This window comes from Oncorhynchus mykiss, chromosome 22, assembly GCF_057628025.1.
Source record: "Oncorhynchus mykiss isolate SJ-2025 chromosome 22, ASM5762802v1, whole genome shotgun sequence".
Classification (NCBI taxonomy): Eukaryota; Metazoa; Chordata; class Actinopteri; order Salmoniformes; family Salmonidae; genus Oncorhynchus; species Oncorhynchus mykiss.
The window spans coordinates 19,972,398-19,981,463 of NC_143043.1; positions in this window are offsets into that span (position 1 = coordinate 19,972,398).

Below are 9,066 nucleotides of genomic sequence, written 5' to 3' on the forward strand. Positions count from 1 at the left end.
GTCTTATATGGAACAGCTAGTCGTGTATGGAACAGCTAGTCTTATATGGAACAGCTAGTCATATATGGAACAGCTAGTCTTATATGGAACAGCTAGTCTTGTATGGAACAGCTAGTCATATATGGAACAGCTAGTCATATATGGAACAGCTATTCTTATATGGAACAGCTAGTCTTATATGGAACAGCTAGTCATATACAGAACAGCTAGTCTTATATGGAACAGCTAGTCATATATGGAACAGCTAGTCTTATATGGAACAGCTAGTCTTATATGGAACAGCTAGTCGTATATGGATTTTGTCATTCTCTACAATATCAGCACAGGGCTTGTTGCTAATGTAGCAGTTTCTGGGCCCAGTTTTTTAGTTATCTGTTCGGATTTCAGCAGTCAGATAGGATTAAATGCATAGAAATAGAATGAATATACCTTGGCATCATTCTCTTGAATGGGGACTCCGGTTCTTTTAATTTTATTTCTATGAATTTAATCCTATTTGAATGACAAAATCTGATCAGATAACTTTTGAAAAACTGGGCACTGTTGATTGACGATTGAATACCACACAATAACTGTAGTTAGAAGCATGACTTCACTGCCTAATCATTGCTTTACTGTTTAAATGCTATTATCACAAGGCTCCTCCTCCTGTTTTACTGTTTAAATGGCTATGATCACAAGGCTCCTCCTCCTGTTTTACTGTTTAAATGACTATGATCACAAGGTTATTCCTAATCACTGTTTTACTGTTTAAATGGCTATGATCACAAGGCTCCTCGTTATGATCACTTCCATTCAACATGTCAATATCCAGATTGCACCAAGGATTGCAAAACCACGTAAATTGCAGGTTATCTAGCAGCTGTGTCCCAAATGGCAACCCTATTCCCCTATATAGCGTGCTACTTTTGACCAGGGTCCATGGCACTAGCCCTATAGGCCATTTGAATTGGGACGCAGCCAAGTTCTGTACATTTTAATTGATGTACTACTACAGAGAGACACCTCTCCTGTGGCAATGGATCAGTCTCCCTAGTCTCCCACAGAGTCTAGCCTCACCATCTCTAATTAAAGCTACTTTTCATTCCGGGCACAGTGGAAGCGCAGGTCCCCATAACAATTAAGGGCAGGCTTCTTCCTCTGGTCCTCTGTGAGAAGAATGGGGCCATCCAGGGCACTGATTATCCCTCCACTCTCCCCATTATTGGATTCACTTCTCTGCCTGAATAGAATCCCATATATTGAGCACCAGCAGGGAGAGAGAGGCTGGCAGACCCACACACAATCAAGCATATATCAGACACAAGGAGATAGAGAGGACAAACATATACAGTGCCTTGCAAAAGTATTAATCCCCCTTGGCGTTTTACCTATTTTGTTGCATTACAACCTGTAATTGAAGTGCATTTTTTATTTGGATTTCATGTAATTGACATACACAAAATAGTCCAAATTGGTGAAGTGAAATGAAAAAAATAACTTGTTTAAAATTTTAAATAAAAAAAGTAAAACGGAAAAGTGGTGCGTGCATATGTATGGTATTGCCCTCCTTTGCTATGAAGCCCCTAAATAAGATCTGGTGCAACCAATTACCTTCAGAAGTAACATAATAAGTTAAATAAAGTCCACCTGTGTGCAATCTAAGTGTCACGTGATCTGTTACATGATCTCAGTATATATACACCTGTTCTGAAAGGCTCCAGAGTCTGCAACACCACTAAGCAAGGGGCACCATGAAGAGCAAAGAGCTCTCCAAACAGGTCAGGGACAAAGTTGTGGAAAAGTACAGATCAGGGTTGGGTTATAAAAAAATATCAGAAACTTTGAACATCCCATGGAGCACCATTAAATCCATTATTAAAAAATGGAAAGAATATGGCACCACAACAAACCTGCCACCCACCAAAACTCATGGACCAGGCAAGGAGGGCATTAATCAGAGAGGCAACAAAGAGACCAAAGATAACCCTGAAGGAGCTGCAAAGCTCCACAGCAGAGACTAGAGTATCTGTCCAGAGGACCACTTTAAGCCGAACACTCCACAGAGCTGGGCTTTACTGATGAGTGGCCAGAAAAAAGCCATTGCTTAAGTAAAAAAATAAGCAAACACATTTGGTGTTCGCCAAAAGGTGTGAGAGACTCCCCAAACATATGGAAGAAGGTACTCTGGTCAGATGAGACAAAAATGTAGCTTTTTGGTCATCAAGGGAAACGCTATGTCTGGCACAAATCTAACACCCCTCACCACCCCGAGAATACCATCCCCAGGATGTTTTTCATTGGCAGGGACTGGGAAACTGGTCAGAATTGAAGAAATGATGGATGGCACTAAATACAGGGACATTCTTGATGGAAACCTGTTTCAGTCTTCCAGAGATTCAAGACTGGGGCGGGGGTTCACCTTCCAGCAGGACAATGACCCTAAGCAGCTGTAATTGCTGCAAAAGGTGGCTCTACAAAGTATTGACTTTGGGGGGCCGGGGTGAATAGTTATGCACACTCAAGTTTTCAGTTTTTTTGTCTTATTTCTTGTTTGTTCCACAATAAAAACTATTTTGCATCTTCAAAGTGGTAGGCATGTTGTATAAATCAAATGATAAACCCCCCCCCTCAAAAAATATATATTTTAATTCCAGGTTGTAAGGCAACAAAATAGAAAATTGCCAAGGGGGGTGAATACTTTCGCAAGCCATTGTATAGGACCGTGGCCTTCCTTCCATACATTAAATTGCAAGGGTGTTTTTGTCTTGCCATACAGTAGTCATTACACCCACTTGATGTTTGGAAGAAAATAAAATGAATCATGTGAATAGCGGCACTTGTTATAAAAAGAAGCAAGCATCTAGTTATTTCTATGTGGGAAAGGGGATGGTGAATCTAGTAGTCGAGTGCTGTAGTAGCTAATACACTGCCCTTTCTTCGTACCCCTGCACATTGACTCGATACTGGTACATACTTCCTGTACTGTATATACCCATGGTATTTTTAATCATTATTTTTATTTGTTATTCAATGTGTAATTGTTCCTTGTGTCACTATTTCTTTCTTTTTTCGTTATCTCTGCATTGTGTCACGCCCTGAGATCCTTATTTATTCTTTATGTTTGGTTGGGTCAGGGTTTGACTCGGGTGGGAAAATCTATGTTTTCTATTTCTTTGTTGTTTTGCCGAGTGTGGTTCCCAATCAGAGGCAGCTGTCTATCGTTGTCTCTGATTGGGGATCATATATAAGTTGTGATTTTCCGTTTGGGTTTTGTGGGGTGTTATTTTCTGTTTAGTGTCTGTGCCTGACGGAACTGTTCGCTTTCGGATTTGTTATTTTTGTTTGAGTGTTTCTTGTAAATAAAGATCATGAACACTTTCCACGCTGCGCTTTGGTCCACTCTTCCTTCCACCGATGACGAGCGTTACACATTGTTGGAAAAGGACCCCTAAGTAAGCATTTCATAGTTCGTCTACACCCGTTGTTTACGGAGCATTTGACAAATAACATTTGATTTGATTTTGATATGATTCAGGACACTGGATGTGAAATGTCTCTATCATCACAACCACGGAAGCTGGTGTATAATGGTCCATGAATTGTGTGTATTAAGGCTTTTCCAAAGCAGGCATGTCAGAATTGCAATCCTTTCTGTGTTAGTCTGTCCCTGATGGTACAGGAGACAAACGGGGAAAAAAGTGTTAAATCCATGGCTGTCTCCATGGTGAGGGGCACTGATCATGCAGTGGCTCCCGAGTGGCGCAGCGGTCTAAGGCACTGCATCTCAGTGCTAGAGGCATCACTACAGACCCTGGTTTGATCCCATAGGGCGGTGCACAATTGGTCCGGGTTAGGGGAGGGTTTGGCCGGGGTAGGACATCATTGTAAAATAAGAATTTGTTCTTAACTGACTTGCCTAGTTAAATGAAAAATGCTCTACCTCTTAGAGCCACAGCAAGCCCAGCCAGATAACATTTCCATTAGGCCATTATTTTAAACCATCTCACCCTGTAATGGACTGGCAGCCCTGGTCCCTGTGTGGCTATCTTATCCCCATGTGTCCAGATCTGTCTGTCCAGGCCCTGCAGCTGCCCAAAGGTGTGAGCCTGGCTGATTGCTGCTGGCTTAGTGTGCCTGCCTCAGAGTGCCTTGCTGCCTACCGCTGTGCAGAGGTGCTGAAGTGTTGCTCAGCCTAACTCAGATTGGGCTCCATGAGGAGTCGTTAATTACACTGGAGTGGTTGCCTTGGAGAGGTTTACTAATGTTTATTTTTTTTTCTCTGATGTGGGCGGGGAAAATATAAATATACCGTAAAGCAATTAAGTTGTGGCATCGAAATGTTACATACAAATGATGCAAATGGCCTTTGAGACAGTTATACAGCCATGTACGGCCTCTATAAACCAAATTGGTGTGAAATTGTTTGTTGTCAAGAGATTTGTTGTCCCGGCCCCAGGTTTATCTGGACTTCATCCATAGCCTAACCCCTAACCCCTAGCCCTGACCTAACACCTGCAGTATAATGAGCCTATTATTGAGCCATGGTTAAAAGCGCTGCCAGCTTCCTAGTAGCAGATATTAGGGTTGAGTCCCAAATGGCATTCTATTCCCTATATAGTGCACTACTTTTGACCAGGACCTAGATTCCTATAGGCCCTGGCCAAATGTGGTGCACTATATAGGGAATAGGGTGCCATCGAGGATGCATTCCCAGTAGATTAGAGATAAGAAGGAAGACACACTAGGGCCTTAAAAGTTTCAACAGAAAGGTTTAATCAACAACAAATGTATTGTTGTTCAGTTTTATTCATGCGCATCATCACCAGTAACAAAATGTGTGATTCCATCTAGCCTTTTTTTAAACATTTTTTTATTGCTGCTTTTTATTTTACAAAAATGTACGAACAGGTAACATACATCACTTTAGACCAATAAATGTACAGTGTAACAGTTCAAAGTTGAAACAATCTGTAGTACATTCCTATTGTAGTACCATGCACATAAATATAACCTACAGTAGGTCAAAATATAAACAATAAATATATGAAGTTCATTCAATTCGAGTCTGAATGCCAAACAAACAATAGGCATAGATATGACAGTGTTCAAGCATTGATATAGTTTCAACATAAAAACAAATGAAACAGAGTAATAATCTCTCGTGTACAGTAATGTCCATTAGGTCATTTGTGGGTTTGTGTTGATGGGGGAGCTGATGAACCTCATAAACCCCAAGAAAGCATTACGTGTTTCATTGATATTTCTAAACAGCGCACAGCAATGCTTTCAAATACATAACCATGCAACGTTCTACATTTCAATGGGGCTTTCAAGTTTTACAGCGTGTTAGAAAAATAATTGGTTCTGTATGTACAGTTACTGTGATGATTGACAGCGTTAGTTATTTACAGTACACATGTCAGCTGCTCCAGGTCGACAATCCATTGAAGAACAAATAGTTGTTCCACTTTCTTAAAGGAGCTAACACGTTGCCCATATCAAGCCATTTTGAGTGCGTCCCAAATGGCACCCTATTACCTATATAGTGCACTAGTATGAGGCCTGGCCAATAGTGTGAAATATAGGGAATAGGGTACGATTTAGGATACACATGTTTGACTGATGATCAAAATGGTACAGTAAAGTGGTTAAATAATATGATGAGTTTATATACCATTATACTGTTGACATTGTTCATATTGATTTATTCACTAATGCTCGATGTTTCGGAGATCTTTATACTAAATATGACTCAATTTCACAATAGCTTAATTCAATCAACTAGAAACTTGATATTCAGTCAACATTCTAAAAGAATTCACTACCTTTATATGTCTTAGGGTCATTTTTGCTTTATGTTTCGATCGGGCAAATGATTTGCCATAAAGAATCCAACATTTCGGGGAGCTAACAATGATATAGTGCATTAGAAAAAAAAATATATATATATTTCTATGTAAAAATGGTCAAAACAAATAACTGCATTCTGTGATAAATACTCTGCTTGACTTATTGAGGGAAAGCAAACTGATTTTATTGGCAGCTACATGCATGAGTTCTGTATCACCTCCAATGTTTAGTTTTTTCATCCTCTTAATGTACCCATCAACAACAACGAGGCATGTGCACAGCTAGGGGTATACCTATGTCAGACCCCTGGGACTTTGCCCTTCCACTCAATATTGGGTGGTCACTCATTCTTTTTTTTTTTTGTATACAGTTCTTGTGGTTGTTGTTCTGAACCCACTGCCCCCCTCGCTTCTAGTTTAAATATCAACAGTACTGCCACACCATAGCAGCATAACATTTGATTAACACTTGATATCGCTTGATTTACATCATCATCAATATTCGGTCTGGTTGGCTGATATGCAGCAGCAGTTCATCATTTATTTCCTCATAGAATCATAGCCACGGGAAGGGTGCTGGAGGTGCTGGAGGACACCTGATAAATTTAAATACATTTGGCAAAGTTCTAGAATTACTGCTGTCTGTTCAGAAATAAATGAAATCATTCAGAATAGTATACTGCACCAAGAGTAGGCCTATAATTTATCCACAAAGGATCAATAGGACATTTTAAAAAATTGCTTAGCTGTTGATTGTGTGTAGCCCAGTCATAGTCTACAGTCAGGAACGAGCTGCAAATCTGTCTGTGAACAGCATATACAATTGCGGGAAACACAGGCTGGAAAGCAAATGGCTCCTGCTGAAAAGAGAATACTCAAATCTGTCTGCTGTAGGCTACCACAACATTTTATTAACTTGCAAATAGGCCATTTGAGCAAACATTATTTACAAGAGAGGGATCAGCTTTTGGCACGAGTGCATCAGCCATCATTGGGTGAGTCAATGACACTGGAAAGCTTTTTTAGGACTATAATGTCCTCCCCATATAGTAAATATGTGTGTCTCCACACACCTCGGCCCAGGCTATTGATGGGTTCAAGACAAAGTTGTTTTTATTGAGCTCAGATTCTGTTTGTCAGTGTCAAAAGTAGCCTGTCTTTTGGTAATTTGTGCGGCATTAAAAAAGATTCTGCCAAAAGTCTCCATTCATGTAAATTTACATAGAGTTGCATGACATGCATTTCTAAAAAGGCCCAATTGTTTTCGGACACTACGTTACTAAAAAATGTTCCCCATGTGTGCAACTTCTGTAAGCACCTCTACTCTACTGCTCTATGCCACTAGGGAAATGTCCAGAGAGGACATATGAATAAAAAGCAATTCCCTCGTTATGTCGAGAATCACAACTTATTTCTCTCATGATCACGTCATAACAAAAGTTTTGTCGAGATCACGAGAAACTTTACAAATAGGAGTGGACGTATTGATGATAGATTGACAGTATGGCTGAGGCGTCAGAGCCCACGGTGGATCAGCGCATATGTTTTTATTGATTGCTACACTAAGGGATGGTACATTTCATGTTAACATCATGCTTTCATTTGTATTTGGAGCTCATTATCAGTTTATAAATTGGAATGCTAGTAAGTTCAATGTCCCTTACCTTGAGCTAAGCCCTCGTGGGGCATTTAAGCCCTGAATGATGCCTGACAGGCAGCCCAGACCACTGAAAATCGCATGCTAGCAACAACGCTAATCTTGTGAGCGAGCTAGCTAGCTAGGTAGTGTTGTTAACTATGCTGGTTGTGAGTTTGCATAATTGATATGTGTATATTTGTAAGGGACACTTATGGATAATATAGAAATGTACAGAGTGGATGAGCTCCATTCCTGACAGGCAATCAGATTCAATAGCAGCCTCAGAGGATGATAAATCAGCATACTGTGTTGTAGGCAGTTTCATTGGTGAAGCTCCTTGCAGGCAGATTAACAGTCAGTCCATTATATATATGACCAAGAGCTTTGACAGCTAATCTGCCTGCACAGAGGCTTAACTATAAAACAGCCTACAAGGCAGCATCCTGATTTTACCAGCCTCTGAAGCTGAATTATCTGGTCAGCCTGTCAGGAATAGAGCTCACCCACTGTCAATTGTAAAATGATCCACAAAACATGAAGTGACCCATATAATTATATAGATATCAGTTGTGCAAGCTAACAACCAGCATAGATAACAAGCTAGCTGTCTAGCCAACAAGACTACCTAGATAGCTCACAATTACTAGCCAAGTTAGCTGCGTTGTTTCTTGCATGCGATTGGATGTGGCACACAGCCTAGGAGACAGTGCTGCCTGTCAGGCATCGTCCAGGGCTTAAATGCGATCAATGCAGCCATAGGGCTCCTTGGTGAGTTGGTTATTGTTTACAGCGGCACTGCCAAGGGGTGGCCAGGGGGGACCACGGCCACCCTAATACAATTGCTGGCCCCCCAACTTGGCCCCCCTCGCAAGTCGCATATGCTTCTGAGTATGCATAATATGCTTCTGATATTTTACATGAGGTACAAATCATATAAATCAATCATGTTTATTTTTCATAATAGTTCATGTGAAAGAAAATAACAAATAAATGGCCAGCCAGCCGCTTTTGACCATCTGTCACTGCGTCACACTTCGACCCCTGCAGAGATCTACAGCTGAGGTGGGAGACTCTGTCCATAGGACAACAATCAGTCGTATATTGCACAAATCTGGCCTTTATGGAAGAGTGGCAAGAAGAAAGCCATTTCTTAAAGATATCCATAAAAAGTGTTGTTTAAAGTTTGCCACAAGCCACCTGGGAGACACACCAAACATGTGGAAGAAGGTGCTCTGGTCAGATGAAACCAAAATTGAACTTTTTGGCAACAATGCAAAACGTTATGTTTGGCGTAAAAGCAACACAGCTGAACACACCATCCCCACTGTCAAACATGGTGGTGGCAGCATCATGGTTTGGGCCTGCTTTTCTTCAGCAGGGACAGGGAAGATGGTTAAAATTGATGGGAAGATGGATGGAGCCAAATACAGGACCATTCTGGAAGAAAACCTGATGGAGTCTGCAAAAGACCTGAGACTGGGACGGAGATTTGTCTTCCAACAAGACAATGATCCAAAACATCAAGCAAAATCTACAATAGAATGGTTCAAAAATAAACATATCCAGGTGTTAGAATGGCCAAGTTAAAGTCCAGAC